The sequence below is a fragment of the Ovis aries genome, chromosome 11 (genome assembly GCF_016772045.2).
Source record: "Ovis aries strain OAR_USU_Benz2616 breed Rambouillet chromosome 11, ARS-UI_Ramb_v3.0, whole genome shotgun sequence".
Classification (NCBI taxonomy): Eukaryota; Metazoa; Chordata; class Mammalia; order Artiodactyla; family Bovidae; genus Ovis; species Ovis aries.
This window is the reverse complement of record NC_056064.1, coordinates 58139348-58155688: the sequence shown is the minus strand read 5'-3', so window position 1 is coordinate 58155688 and position 16341 is coordinate 58139348. Positions and strand designations below refer to the sequence as shown.

The following is a 16341-nucleotide window of genomic DNA, read 5'->3' as shown; positions in this document are numbered from 1 at the left end:
AGGGCTCCCCTATTGGAAAAGGGTACTAAGGTGTATTTTGTCTTCAAGAATTCCATTCCAAAGGCTAACAGAGCTGCTAGTGAGAGCAGGGTGAGTTGCTGACATTCAACCATGAGATAACCAGTAAAAGCCTCTTGAGGAAAGTGAAAGAGGAGGGTGAAAAAGTTGGCTTAAAGCTCAACATTCAGAAAACGAAGATCATGGCATCCGGTCCCATCACTTCATGGGAAATAGACGGGAAACAGTGGAAACAGTGTCAGACTTTATTTTTTGGGGCTCCAAAATCACTGCAGATGGTGACTGCAGCCATGAAATTAAAAGACATTTACTCCTTGGAAGAAAAGTTATGACCAACCTAGATAGTATATTCAAAAGCAGAGACATTACTTTGCCAATTAAGGACCGTCTAGTCATGGTTATGGTTTTTCCAATGGTCATGTATGGATGTGAGAGTTGGACTGTGAAGAAGGCTGAGTGCCGAAGAATTGATGCTTTTGAACTGTGGTGTTGGAGAAGACTCTTGAGAGTGCCTTGGACTGCAAGGAGATCCAACCAGTCCATTCTGAAGGAGATCAGCCCTGGGATTTCTTTGGAAGGACTGATGCTAAAGCTGAAACTCCAATACTTGGGCCACCTCATGCGAAGAGTTGACTCATTGGAAAAGACTCTGGTGCTGGGAGGGACTGGGGGCAGGAGGAGAAGGGGACCACAGAGGATGAGATGGCTGGATAATATCACCGACTCGATGGACATGAGTTTGAGTGAACTCCAGGAGTTGGTGATGGACAGGGAGGCCTGGCGTGCTGCGATTCATGGGGTCGCAAAGAGTCGGACACGACTGAGCGACTGAACTGAACTGATAGAGGTAAGGATCTACATTAGCCAGCATACTGCTCAGAGGAGGGGAGAAGTGTCCAGAAGAAAAGAGAGCAAGGGGGAGGGATACATTAGGAGGTTGGGATTAACATACGCACACGACTTTGTAGAAAATAGATCACCAACAAGGACCTAAGGTGTGGCACAGGGAACTCTGCTCGGTATTGCATGACAACCTACAAGGGAAAAGAATCTGAGAATGTGCTCACATTATATACACACCAAACCCAGGGCCGTCCGAGGAGAGACTGTGAGAGTGCACCGCTTTCAGCACTGGGGCTCCTCCTCTGTCTGCGCTTCCCTCCGTCGTTTGTGCTCTTCAGGGCCTTTTTTCTTTCCTTTTGTTTTGTTTTGTTTAACTGAAGCATAATTGACGTGCAATAGAGTTGGAGACAGTCTCGAACTACGGAAAAGCACGTCAGGACTGAAATCCAGCCTAGGGGACAGTGGGCTCTTCACAGCTTCAGACGGACTGATGGGGTTCACAGAGATATAGGGGGAAAAAAGTAGCAGAGCAAACAGGAGCCTCTAACTAATTACAGTCAACCCTGCTTCATTGGTTCTAGCTCCTTGAGGTACAACAACAATACTCTCAAAAATAATTTTTAAAAATATTTTCTCTTCGGGAAAAAAAAACACATATTCCATAGATGGTTTTTTGAAACACCAAGCGCTTAGAATGACAAGCCTTCTGCCACTCTAAATGCCTCCGAGACTGGGGCACAGGCGAGGTGACAGGTCGGTGGTCTGTGAGCCGATCCCTCCTCCCCGCTTTCCGGACCTTCCCCCTCCCCACACGGCCCCCTGCTGTCATCGCTGCCGGATTCCTCTCATTCTTCATCAGGGCTCTGACCTCCTCCAGCCAAACAAGCAGGGCCCATTCTGGGAGCAAGGACGCAGGGCAGCGGGGTGACAAGGAGGAAGCGATCGATGCCCTAGGCCTTTCCCACACTGACCAGTGTTTGCACACCGGGGCTCAAGGTTGGTCAGGTGGAAGCCAGAGGTTCTGGGGAGGCGGGGGGCTGGGAGAAGGCTGCTCCTGTGCCTTCAGTCACAGGGAGGTTTCCTGGAAACGGCAGACTCCAGCCGCCAGGTCCCTTGGAGGACCCACGCCTCACGCTCCGCCTCCTCTATCAAGATGCTGTGGGTCCCTCCTTCTCTCTCACGTGTGACAACGACGCCAACAGTCTGCACAGGTCTTCTCTGCCTTGCAAACCCACGAGGAAATATGAAATGGTCCTTGAAAAACAGGCCAATGCCCAGGGTCCTGGGTCCTGCCCTTCATAAGCAAACTGGAACTATTTGTGAAGCTGTCTGCTCTCAATTAACCAAGAACTGACTCTCCCCACGGTGTTGAAATCCGTGTTTGCCTCTTCCTTCGGTTGCTGTCCGGGATCGTGATGATGACTGGTATTATCAGAGGCGAAGAGAAGAGGACAGAGGGAAAAAGAGGGGGAAACCCGAGTCGATCAGGCTGCTTCCTAAGTAGGACGTGTGGGCAGAGGAGGGTGAAACTTCTGCCCTGATGAAGACCCTAAGCTTCTCTGCTCTGCTTCCCGATTTCTCACATGCTCCAGGCTGCTCTGTCCCTCTGGGCTTGTAGTCATGTTGCTTCCTCTCCCCCACCCACCCGCCCCCTTGATGCCCACAGAGCTCCTATCCTTATATCAGCACTTAGAGATGCGTGTCCCTGAGCATCCTAGTTAAGTCACCAGTCCCTCAACTTTGCTTCCACTCTGCCCCCCAAAAAATTTTTAAGTGGTTCTAATGCTCTACAGCATCCACATATTAATATCTGAGTCCCCTGGAGGCAGATTCTTCTTTACCGGGTTCATCTTTGTATCCTCAGACCCTGCATGGTGGGTAGCATAGAGTAGACACTCCCTAATCATCTCATGAACACACACATTTGTAGATTTATATTACTAAGAGCCTCTCTATCCTTACAGTTCCAGAAACCAGAGCCATAAATGGGTGTGAGCATTTCTCTAGACCAATACGCAGATGGCGCTACATGGAAGTGATACTGGAGAGGTTCTTCAGACATTCTGTCAGCTTTATGTTATGTTACGTTCAGTTGCTCAGTCCTGTCTGACTCTTTGCGACCTCGTGAACTGCAGCGCTCCAGGCTTTCCTGCCCTTTACAATCTCCCAGAGTTTGCACAGACTCATGTCCACTAAGTCGATGATGCCATCCAACCATCTCATCCTCGGTTGCCCCTTCTTCTCCTGCCCTCAATCTTTCCCAGCATCAGGGTCTTTTCCAATGAGCAGGCTCTTCGCATCAGGTGGCCAGAGTATTGGAGTTTCAGCTTCAGCATCTGTCCTTCCAATGAATATTCAGGGTTGATTTCCTTTAGGATGGACTGGTTAGATCTCCTTGCAGTCCAAGGGACTTTCTCCAGCACCTCGGTTTGAAAGCATCAATTCTTCAGGGCTCAGCCTTCTTTATGGTCCAACTCTCACATCCCTACATGACTCCTGGATAAACCATAGATCTCCCCAGCTCATTCCCAGCTGCAGGTTAGCCCAGCTGCTATCCAGCCTCTGGTCCCCGCATGGCTGGGCAAGGGGCACTGGAACCACCGCCCACGGCCCTGGGTGCTGCAATCTCCTTCTTCCCACACCACCTCTGCTCTCTCTGCCCCAGGCAACAGAACCGTACAAACAAGAGAGAGGGCCTAGGAAATCTGAAGTCCCAGTGACTCCGATGTCTGCCTGACCTGAACACTTCATATAAAATCAGCCACTTCCTGATACCAAACATCCCTTGAGGTGACTGGGGCACCCTCTGGTAATCTGAATGTGCCCTGCATACCTGGGTGAGGCAGTAAGCTATTGTCTGTCGGCTCTAAAACTCCTCTACAGCATTTATGATGCTAAGGTGTGTGTGTGCGTGCCTAGTCACTCAGTCATCTCTGACTCTCTGTGACCCCATAGACTGTAGCCCACCCGGCTCCTCTGTCCATGAAATTTTCCAGGCAAGAATATGGGAGTGGGCTGCCATTTCCTCCTCCAGGGGCTCTTCCTGAACTGGAGATCTAACTCTTGTCTTCGGCGACTCCTGCATTGGCAAACAGATTCTTTACCACTGGGCCACCTAGGAAGCCCATATGATGCGAAGGTGTGTGCGTGCCAAGTTGCTCCAGGCATGTCTGACTCTTGGCTGTCCTGTGGACCGTGGCCTACAAGACTCCTCTGTCCATGGGATTCTTCAGAGAAGAATACTGGAATGGGTTGCCATGGCAACCTTCTCCAGGGGATCCCGATTCAGGGGTCAAACCTGCACCTCTGCATTGCAGGTGGGTTCTTTACGGACTGAGCCAGCAGGGAAGCCCAGAAACAGAAGCAAAGAACCTCAGCTCCTTGCTTTGTCCTGGAAATGCAATGAGACGTACAGGGAGTCTATATGAAAGTACTTCAACGTCTGTTAGAAAGGCATCGTCATCTTACAAAATGATGGAAATCTGCATGGAGGCTTTGCATGGCGACAGGCTCTGAAGACACTTCCTAGTTCTGGCCTCAGAAGGCTCTGCAAGACAACTCCTCCCACCTCCATCAGCCGCACAGCGAGTCATCCAGGTTCCCTGCTTTGTGAAAGACTCCCCTTGATGGAAAGAGGGTGCAATCCCCTCTTCCTTTATTGGTGAGATAACAATCACCTGTTTCCAAAATGAGACACATTCTGGATGTTGCAATGCCACGTTGACCCTTCTGTGCACTGAGAGGAGTAGAAATTGGAGGATGTGGGTTTTGAGGCAAGAGAGGAAGCAGAAGGGGGTGGCCAAGCGGGATGAAGACCATATTTCTTCCACGCTTACCGTCATGCCACAGTATTCCATTCCTGTCAAGAACGGTGAGATCTGGAAGAAACTTGAGGGATTAGTGGGAAGTGAGCGTGGGGGAAAGAGGCGGTACGATCAATTGCCCCAAAATTGGCCCAGCCATATTTCCTCATTGTTCTGCCAACTGGTTTTGCAATAAATTGGAGGGAATTTGGCAAGATATTCAACCAGAGCATGGACAGTGTGTTGGGACCAAAATAAACAACCATGAAGAAGTTGGCAGCTTCTCATTGGATGTTTCAGAAGTGAGACACCGAGCTGTGGGCTACTTCTTGTAAGTTTGCGCCTGCCCAGTCACACACTGGTGTCCAGCTCTCTGCAACCCCGTGGACTGTGGCCCGCCAGGCTCCTCTGTCCATGGGATTTCCCAGGCAAGAATACCGGAGTGGGTTGCCATTTCCTCCTCCAAGGGATCTTCCTGACCCAGGGATGGAACCCGTGGCTCCTGCATCTTCTGCACTGGCAGGTGGGTTCCTTACCGCTGTGCTACCTGCAAAGCCTCTGCTAAGTTTACCTAATGAAAATTAAAATAAGGTCACCAATGACAAATTTCTCTCCTAACATTTGAGAAACAAGCAGTAAATAGGAAATACTTTCAGGAAACACACAAAGAATTAGAAAAAAAGTTAGAATTAGATCAAATATTTAAGATAAGTTAGATATACGGAAACTATTCGGGCTTTCTAATAGCTGGGGATTCTTTTTTTTTTCTAGAAAAAGATGTCCCTGAGATCTATCCATTGCTAGATTTTCTTGAATGAATGTCTATGAATGAGCAGAGGTTCTTGACAATGTGTGTACAATGAACTCTTGGAAATTTATTGAAGACTTTTTTCTAAGAATTGTATATTTAAAGGCATAACTTGAAATATACACTGTTATTAAAAAATAAATCATATTGAAATGCAGTTATCCAAATATTTAGAAAGCAAAGTTGTGATATATGATATACACGTTTCTTTCTCAACAAGATAAACGGGATCTGACTCTGGGACGATTAATGGTTCCTTGTTGACATAAACCATACCCTGACCAGAAATCCCCATTGTTCTCTCTTTTGTCTACACCTTATGCTAAGTCATTAGCTTCATATTTATGCACAAGAGGAAGTGTCTTTTGTTGTTTAGTCTCTCGGTCATGTCTGACTCTTTGTGACCCCATGGACGGTAGCCCACCAGGTTCCTCTGTCCATGGGATTCTCCAGGCAAGAATACTGGAGTGGGTTGCCATTTCCTTCTCCAGGGGATCGCCCCAACCCAGGGATAGAAACTACATCTCCTGCTTTGGCAGGAAGTAGATGGCATGAACAATTTTAGAAGGCTTTGTCTACACAGCAACATTTACAAAGGTGTGGTTATAGGAGACTCACCGGAGACAGTGCAGAAACCCAGAGTTTGAATTTCTAGACCCCAAATGATGAGGAGAAGCAGCAGCCACCTGATCTTTAAAGGACACTTTGAGTTGACCAGATTTAGAGGGGCCCTGATTTTCCACTGGGAAAATCGTCCATCCCAAGATGGGGACCCCCTCCTTTCTCGTGGAGGGAGTCAGTGGAGCAAAAACTCAGACTCCCCTCTCTTCCTTTTTCCCAGCCTCCTACCAAGTCTCTCCATGGGATGAATCCAACCAGAAGCCAGGGGGCGAAGGAATCCACTGATATCCTCCCAAGAACACGGACGACAAGGGGGGAAAGTGACCTGAAGTGACGCACCAAAGACATCAACACAGTATTAAAGAAGGTCACGCTCTGGTTCCAAACGTTCCTCCTCTCTACTCCACCTCTCACGCTCAGATCCCCTCCCTGACGCACATCCAAAGCTCCCCAGACTCACCAAGTACTTTGAGTTGTCCATAGTTTAGGTCAGTCCAGAGCAGTGTGCCTTTAGCCTCTTTCTCTAGATGAGTTCCTGGCTGAGTTCTAACTTCAGGATCCAGATAAAAGGTCACCTTCTCTTGGAAACCTTGTCCAGTATTCCAAGGCAACGCTGCCTCTGTGTTTTCCAGAATATTGCATCACTTCAGCACGTCCCAAAGTGCTTCCCTGAGAATGCGAGTCCTGGCAGGTGTATTTTTTGGTGAAATGTGAAATACCAGTTTACAGGGTATTGGTGTTCCATGGAATATAGTCATGGGGGAATGGGACTTTATTACAACACTTGATCCAAATTCCTTTAGACTCAAGACAGAAAATGCTCAGAAGAAGGGGACAAATTTATGTGGAGAGTGATCCAGTCGCCAGTGAACGTGAGAATTCACTTTCAAAATAAAGCTATGTTAGTTACAAATGCTGGATCAATAGGCGAAGAACACATTTTTGCCTCGAAACCCTAATCCTGTCCTCAGAGGACAGATGCCAAGGAATATATATACTTGAAACAAAAAAAATGCCCGTCACATGGAAATTTAATCAGAGCAGGACGCTTAGACGAACTCGTCTCTAAGGAGTGAAGAAGCCCCAGACCAGATGGGGCAGAAACAGGAAGCCGCGGCCCCAAGGACACAAGCCTGTTGGTCACATGAGCTATTAGATGGTGACATTTTCGTTTTCTAATAATTATTTTTGGAGACTCAACCAAATCGTGTTATGCATATATTTTTTATTAATTTGTATTACTTTATAATGTCACGTTGACTTCTGCTGTACAGCACAATGAATCGGCCGTGTACGTGCATTCGTCTCCTCCCTTGGGGCTTCCTTCCCGTTCAGGCTGCACTGAGCAGAGCCCCTTGTGCTAGCCAGTATGCTCTCATTATCGAACACACAGCATCAACAGTGTATATGCGTCAATTGTATTGAAGTACAGTTGATTTACAAGCTTCTGTTCAATTCTTCTGTGCCACAAAATGACTCCGTTTTACATACATGTATATACGTATGTGTTATTTTTCATATACTTTCCCGTTATGGTTTATCACAAGATATTGAATATAGTTCCCTGTGCTCTACAGGAGGGCCTTGTTTACTATTCACGTATTTTTAAATTTTCCTTCTGAGAAAATTGACTTTAAAGAATAGTGATACGTTTTTAGGCTGTCTTATTTTGAAGAAAGATGTAAAAAGTTTCCTCAGACTCCCCAGCTCCCCCAAGGAAGAGGGAACGTCATCACTATGGACTGTGACCACCCCAGGGGCCCCCCAGGAGAGAAGCAGAACAAGAGCCGTGGAAGGTAGGAGGCGCTTGGTTTTGCCACCTCCTCCCCAGTAGACTCGTCTCCATCACAGTCTTCTTATTTTCTGCTCCCTAGTCCGTGGACAGCGGGTTTGTCTGTGATGGTGCCTAACTCTCTGGTATTGCTGCTCAATAGAAATGCCAACCCCAGGGCCTCCCTGGTGGTCTGGTGGTAAAGCACCCGCCTGCCAATGCAGGAGACATCAGAGACGCGGGTTCGATCCCTGGGTCAGGAAGCTCCCCTGGAGGAGGGCATGGCAACCCACTCCAGTGCTCTTGCCTGGAGAATCCCCGTGGACAGAGGAGCCTGGCGGGCTACAGTCCCTAGGGGTGGCAGAGAAGGACATAACTGAAGCGACAGCAGACACACCCGGGCAGGAGACACGAGTTCGATCCCTGGTCTGGGACGATCGCATGTGCCGTGCAGCTACTGAGTCTGCGTGCCACAACTACTGAGCTTGTGCTCCAGGGCCCAGGGGCCACAACTAGCGAGGCCCACGAGCCCCCGAGGGCGGCCCCCACTCACTGCCACGAGAGAGAAGCCCACTCAGCAACGACTCGGCGCAGCCAAAAACAAACAAATAATCAAATACTCGAACTTTTAGAAAGGCGAGATGCCAGCCCCAAGGCCGCAGTGGTACCTGAACCCCTGGGCCCCTTCTGGACCCTATCCTTCACGCACATCCTTGTCCTTGAGGAGTCAGTGAGCGCTGGGCCGGGAGCATCTGCGACGAGCTGCGGATGTTTCCGCTAGTGCCTTCAGCGCACAGCGTGGGGGCTCCGGCTTTCATGGCTGGATGGTCGGGGAGGGTTTGAAATCGGGGGAAATCTTCAGGAAGTGTGTTCCTGTAGCAACCCAGAACCAGCACGTGCAGACGCATCACACGCATTTAGGATCTCCACCAGTGGCTGCTCTGGTGTTGGCACGGTCCTGAGAGGGACCCCTGTGACCCCCTCGCTGAACTACAAAAGTAAATTAATCTCTTCCAAATGCAGTTCCTTCCATCCGGCTCTTAGGGCCCGAGCCGTCCAGATGGCCGGGCTAGTTGAAATGAAAACCATTTTTCTTGTGACCAGCTCATGGTTTCAAGCGGAGCAGACACAGCAGACTTGACCTCTTTCCTACTCAAGCTCTTAAAGAGGCCAGAGATCTTCAGAGGGCTGGGCGTGTGTGCATTTCCCCTGGCAGACGAGGGGATGAACCAGAGGTAACGTGCATTAGTGAAGTCTCTGGGCGCGTTAGGAACTGGGACCATTCTGCTCCTGTGAGCAGGTTCTGACTTCTCTGAGCCTGGAATTTTCTATCTGTAAAGCACACTTAGCAAAGGTGACACCTGAGCTGGGGAGGTGATGTGGCTAGAGGGGAACCCCAATAAGGATGAGCCTTGCTCTCCCCCTGGTCGTTTTTACCCTAGTTGGTCCCAGCACCCCTTGCCTTCCTCCCCTGTCCACTTACGCATCCCCACCTTATACACAGCAGTGTGTGTGTGTGTGTGTGCATGCGTGCTCCGTTGTGTCCAGCTCTTTGCCACCCCATGGACTGTAGCCCGCCAGGCTCCTCTGTCCATCGGATTGCCCAGGCAAGAATACTGCAGTAAGTTGTCATTTCCTCCTCCAAGGGATCTTCCTGACCCAGGGATTGAACCCACGTCTCTTGCGTCTCCTTCACTGGCAGGCAGATTCTTACCACTGTGCCACATGCGAAGCCCTCACACACAGCAAAATTTCAAAGTCACTCAGTTTTTGTCCGACTCTTTGCGACCCCATGGGCTGCATGGCCTACCAGGCTCCTCTGTCCATGGGATTTTCCAGGCAAGGGTACCAGAGTGGGTGGCCATTTCCTTCTGCAGGGGAATCTTCCTGACCCAGGGATGGAACCCAGGTTTCCCTCATTGCAGGCAGATGCTTTACTAACTAACCAAATGTTAGTTAGTTAGTATTTAGTTAGATGCTTTACTTTACGAACTGTCGGAGCAAAGAGCTATACAAATCCTAGCTCTGGGCTATCTGGGATCCTTCATCAATTTTTGTTTATAAAGCATGGTAAAACAATCAATGCCTGGAAACTCCAGTATGCCAACCTCAAGAAAGGGTCGTGTTTGCGTGGGCACACACACGTGAGTGTACGCGTGCTTTCCAAATTGTTTTCGTCTTAGGTGAGGGCTACTAGAGCTACAAAAAGCGCCATCAGGACTTCTCTGGTAGATCCTTGGTTAAGAATCCACCAGCCAGGACAGGAGACACAGGTCCCATCCCTGGTCTGGGAAGACTGCACGTGACCAGCTAAGCCCGCGCACCGCAGCTACTGAGCCTGTGCTCCGGAGCCCGTGAGCTGCAGCGAGAGGAGCCACCACGAGAGAAGCTTGTGCCCGCGACGAGAGCGCAGCGCCCGCTGGCTGCCACGGGGGAAAGCATCGCACAGCCAGGAAGACCCAGGGAAACCGAAAATAAAGTGTTTTTTAAATCGAGTTTCCCTTGTAGCTCAGTTGGTAAAGAATCTGCCTACAGTTCAGGAGACCCAGGTTCGATCCCTGGGTCAGGAAGATCCCCTGGAGAAAGAAATGGCAGCCCACTCCAGGATCCTTGTCTGGAAAATCTCATGGACAGAGGAGCCTGGTGGGCTGCAGTCTATGGGGTCGCAAAGCATCGGCCACGACTGAGCGACTAACACACACAGAAAGTGCAATAAGTTTTCTGTCCACTACTTTACCTTTCACCGGTGACCGAAAAATGATATGAAGACTAAATCTCACCCATGTTATTTTCCTTCTTACTTAATAGGGTACCATGTGTCAATGGATTGGTTTTGGCTCAAGGAACAAAACTCCTCATTAAAAGCAGTTTAAATGGTAAGGGCACATCAGAAAGTAATGGGGCAGGGTGTCTCCAGAAGGGGTTAAGTCAGCCACTCAACAACTGGTCTCTTTCAGAGTGTTTTGGCTTTCCCTAATAACTGCAACTGATAGCAGCTTCGAGCATTACTTAAAAAAAAAAACACACAATATTTTTAATTATTTATTCACTTATTTGGTCAAGACTTACATGACAACCCTTGAAACAAAAAGAATGAATCTTTTGATGAATCTTTTCATACAGTATTTTCCCAGAACCTGCAGCAGATTGCTGTTACCTTTCTTATGCCGAGTTTAGAATGCCTGCCTTTAAGTCCATCACTAGCATAGGGAACCTTAAGAATCTCATGACTGGTTAAGATCCACGAAGTTGTCTCCCTTATCATCCTCCTAGTCCACCCTCCCTGGCACATGGTTTCTCTAAACTTCAACCAAATCGGGGTCCTATGGGGGAGATACAGCAGGAATTGGCTACCGAGCTGTTGTAACCAACAGATGCCTAGACACAATATTTCTTTCATTGCTCAAATCTGTTTGAACACAAACCATAGAAACTTTCATAACTGAATCACAGATTCACAGATGACATAGTTGTCTGTGTTTGGAACAGAAATCAATTATCTATATGACAGGTGTATGGAAATCTTTTATTATAATTTCATACCACATAGCTCAGTGGTAAAGAATCTGCTTGTCAAAGCAGGAGGTGCAAGAGATGCAGGTTCCATCCCTGGGTCAGGAAGATCCCCTGGAGAAGGAAATGGCAACTCGTTCCAATATTTTTCTTTGGAAAATTCCAGGGACAGAGAAGCCTGGTGGGCTACAGTCCATGGGGCTCAGGAAAGCGTCTGACTCGGCTGAGCACGCACTCATGAAGTTAGTTATCTCAACCTTCCTTCCTCCAAACTGATCCATCCAGCAGCTTGTTCCAAGGTGACCTGCTTGAGGAGGTGTGAGTTTCCCCTTAAAGATGAAAAAAAACGATAGTGCGTGTTCATGGCAGGTGATGACTTTGTTCTGCAGTGGGACCGCTGATGACACTTCCCTCCTGAAAGGGGCAACTCTCCCAGAAGCTTGGAGACGTCTCAGCGTGGGAGGCAGGAGCTCTGCTGGGAACGGAAGATTGGACCAGGGGACTGCCTCCCACCCAGCTGAGGCTTCCAAGCCAGGGGCAGTCTTGAGGATGGAGGTCTGATCACCGGGCAGTCCTGGGAGCATGGTCTCTCCACTTTTAAAATAGCCCAGTGATGCGGCCCCGGAACCTGAAATGCGAAGGCCTGAAGTTAAACCCAGACCCTGCAATTCCCTCTTCCCCACAGGCCAAACGAGGACTAATTTTAAACAAACCACCATGGCCGAGCCCGGGGAAAAGGCCGGCTCGCGCAGCGATTGGAGCCGCGCCGCTGCACGCCCCACCCGGCCTGTTTACTTCTGCGGAACCTCTCGGGGATGGACCACCGGGCTGGGGCTTGGGACGTGTCCATCCGTCCCTGAAATTCCCTTTTCAGGTTAAGATTAGGAAATCCTTCCCCACACCGGCCGCCACCGAGCCAGAAGCTCCTGCCTTCCTCCTTTCTGGTTGTTTTCATTAGGAACTCACCTCTGGATTCCTATAATAGACTAGCCGAAAAAAGAGTCCTGCTAAAACCTGTCTACATAGGTGCTGAAGTCACGGGTTTTTATGTCAGTGTTCCAGAGAAACAGAAGAAATAGGACATTATATATACATGTGTGTGTATTTATGTATATAAGATCCATATTTATTATAGATTATTCTATATAATGTGATATATAATGTGTAAATATATGTTGTATTTATATGTATTATATATTATTATATGCGTTATATATTATATTCCTTATTTATGTTTATATGTTTTTATACATACTTAATGTATATTTTATATATATATATCAGTTCAGTTCAGTCGCTCAGTCGTGTCCGACTCTTTGCGACCCTATGAATCACAGCACGCAGGACCTCCCTGTCTATCACCAACTCCCAGAGTCTACCCAAACCCATGTCCATAGAGTCGGTGATGCCATCCAACCATCTCATCTTCTGTCGTCCCCTTCTCCTCCTGCCCCCAATCCCTCCCAGCATCAGAGTCTTTTCCAATGAGTCAACTCTTCACATCAGGTGGCCAAAGTATTGGAGTTTCAGCTTCAACATCAGTCCTTCCAATGAACACCCAGGACTGATCTCCTTTAGGATGGACTGGTTGGATCTCCTTGCAGTCCAAGGGACTCTCAAGAGTCTTCTCCAACACCACAGTTCAAAAGCATCAATTCTTTGGCGCTTAGCTTTCTTCACCATCCAACTCTCATATCCATACATGACCACAGGAAAAACCATAGCTTTGACTAGACAGACCTTTGTTGGCAAAGTAATGTCTCTGCTTTTCAATATGCTGTCTAGGTTGGTCATAACTTTCCCTCCAAGGAGTAAGTGTCTTTTAAGTTCATGGCTGCAGTCACCATCTGCAGTGATTTTGGAGCCCCCCAAAATAAAGTCTGACACTGTTACCACTGTTTCCCCATCTATTTCCCATGAAGTGATGGGACCAGATGCCATGATCTTAGTTTTCTGAATGTTGAGCTTTAATCCAACCTTATATATTTAAACATATGTTTTATGTATTATATATAAGGGATATTCAGGTGGCTCAGTGCTAAAGAATCTGCCTGCCAATGCAGGAGGCACAGGTTTGATCCCTGGGTCGGGAAGATCCCCTGGAGAAGGAAATGGCAGTCCACTCCAGTATTCTTGCCTGGAGAATCCCCTGGACAGAGGAGCCTGGCAGGCTATACAATCCATGGGGTCACAAAGAGTCAGACATGACTGAACAACAACATTATATATAAATGCATAATTTTAAAGATATATAATTTTATAATTATGCATACATATGGGCTTCCCTTGTATCTCAGTTGGTAAAGAATCCGCCTGCAATGCAGGAGACCTGGGTTCGATCCCTGGCTTGGGAAGCTCCCCTGGAGAAGGAAAAGGCTATCCACTCCAGTATTCTGGCCTGGAGAATTCCATGGACTGATTTCTAAATCCCATGGATGGAGGAGCCTGGTAGGATACAGTCCACGGGGTCACAAAGAGTCAGACACGACTGAGCAATTTCACTTTCTTCATATACACATATGTGTGTATATACATATATGTGTGTGTGTGTGTGTGAGCCATAAGAGACGTGGGTTCCACCCCCGGGTCAGGAAGGTCCTCTGGAGGAGGAAATGGCAGCCCACTCCAGTATTCTTGCCTGGAAGATCCCATGGACAGAGGAGCCTGGCTGGCTACAATCCACAGGGTCGCAAAGAGTTGGACATGACTGAAGTGACTTAGCATATACATACATATATATATAAAGTCATTCAGTTGTGTCTGACTCTTTGTGACCCTATGGACATACAATCCATGGAGTTCTCCAGGCCAGAATCCTGGAGTGGTAGCCTTTCTCTTCTCCAGGGTACCTTCCCAATGCAGGGATCGAACCCAGGTCTCCCTCATTGCAGATGGTTCTTTACCAGCTGAGCCACAAGGGAAGCCCAAATACATATACATAAATATGCATTTGTATACATTTCCTGACATACACTGGAGGAGGAGGTGGCAGCCCACTCCAGTATTCTTGTGTGGAGAATTCCATGGACAGAGGAGCCTGGAGGGCTACAGTCCATGGGGTCACACAGAGTTGGATACAACTGAGCACTTCATATATATATATGAAGAAATTTGTTTCGGGGATTAGCTCATGTAATTACGAGGACTAGAAAGCCCGGAATCCATAGGGCAGGGCAGCAAACTAGGAGCTCAGGTGTGGATGAATTCTGCATTCTAGAAGCAGATTTTTCTTCTCTGGGAGACAGTTTTCGCCCCGAAGTCCCCTTTGACGACCTGAATGAGATCCACCCACATTACTGAGGTAATCTCCCTTACTTAAAGCCAACAGTTCATGAATGTTAAACACACCTACACGATACCTCCTCAGCAATATTTAGATGAGCATCTGATTAAATAGCCAGGCGCTGCAGCTTCTCCAAGCCCCCACGTAGAACTAACCGTCACATCTTCTGGTGGCTTTGCTGGCTGCTGAACCTCTGTGAAGTTCTTGTATCGTAAGCAGCTTTGGAGATGTTCAAACCTCTTAGCTATGGAAAGATAAAGATTGCATGGACCTGGGATTCACAGCTGCAATTTTAGCCCCAGGCAGCACCACCCACTGAAGACGCCCCTGACCCTGGGGGTCTCCATGTCTCAGTTGAGTCGTGATGAAATAGCTCTCAAGCTGCCTGCTTATTATGTGTTAGGCAGTTTGCTAAGTACTTTAATAGCATAATTTGGCTGAGGTTATTCCACTAAAATGAATCCTTACATTCTCCTTTGCAGATGAGGAAAAACCCAAAGCTCAGAGAGGCTCAGACACTTGTCTGAGGTCACACAGTGCTCTCAGCAGAGGGTCGAGATGTGAACTGCACTCTCTGACACGTGTCCATGCGTGTCCTGTGGAGCAGGACCTAAGGCCAGAACTGGATGGATGGATGGGGGGTTTCTTCCTTCTTCCTTCTGTTCTGTCTTTCCCTGCTTTCTTCCAGCTTCCTACAAATTGTCCATTCCGGGCACAGCCCTCTTGGCAGTTTGCCATTGTCGGGGAGGGTGGGAAATCAAGGGAGGGGTTAGCAAAGCTGAGGTGCTGAGAGTTTTCAACTAGCAACAATCAGGAGAGCAGGAAGAGGCGTTTCGAGATGTGAAACATGTTTTTGCCAAAATTCAAAATCTGGCTCTGAACAGAGTTAAAATATTACCTCCAACCAAAGACATCCGGGGAGTCTCTACCTTCATTCAGTCATGCTTGCCCCGATCACATTTGTTTATAGTTGCTTTACAATGTTGTATTAGTGGCTGCTGCTGCTGCTAAGTCGCTTCAGTCGTGTCCGACTCTGTGCGACCCCATAGACAGCAGCCCACCAGGCTCCGCCCTCCTTGGGATTCTCCAGGCAAGAACACTGGAGCGGGTTGCCATTTCCTTCTCCAATGTAGGAAAGTGAAAAGTGAAAGTCAAGTCGCTCAGTCGTGTCCGACTCTTAGCGACCCCATGGACTGCAGCCTACCAGGCTCCTCCGTCCATGGGATTTTCCAGGCAAGAGTGCTGGAGTGAGGTGCCATCGCCTTCTCCGGTATTAGTGTCTGCTGTACAGCAAAGTGGATCAGCCATACCTATGCAGACACCCCCTCCCTTCTGGCTCTCCGTCCCATTCAGGTCACCACAGAGCACTGAGCAGAGCTCCCTGAGCTACACAGCCTGCTCCCATCAGTTCCCTATTCATCCACAGCATCAGTAGTGTCTGCGCGTCGGGCCCGATCTCCCAGATCCTCCCACCCTCCTTCCCCCTTGTGGTTCGTGTATCTGGCTGCGGTTTAGTCATTCAGTCGCCTCTGACTCTTCTGTGACCTCATGGACTGTAGCCTGCCAGGCTCCTCTTGTTCATAGCATTTTTACAGGTGAGAATACTGGAGTGGGTTGTCATTTCCTTCTCCAGGGGCCCTCCCAACACACCTCCTACATTGACAGGTGCATTCTTTACTGC

The 16341-nt window shown here is 48.4% G+C and overlaps 1 long non-coding RNA gene across 3 annotated transcripts in view; it reads right to left on the bottom strand.

Moving 5' to 3' along the window:
* Window positions 1-16341, bottom strand: part of LOC121820667 (uncharacterized) — a 130474-nt gene that overhangs the window by 77789 nt on the left and 36344 nt on the right. The window contains exon 3 of one of the 3 annotated variants that reach the window (XR_006061330.2): window positions 10894-12005. The exons of 1 other annotated variant lie outside the window; for it this stretch is intronic. This is a non-coding gene — a long non-coding RNA (uncharacterized LOC121820667). Of the gene's footprint in view, window positions 1-10893; window positions 12006-12593; window positions 14905-16341 lie in introns of those variants that run through there. One more of the 3 variants, XR_006061331.2, reaches the window with a different exon arrangement.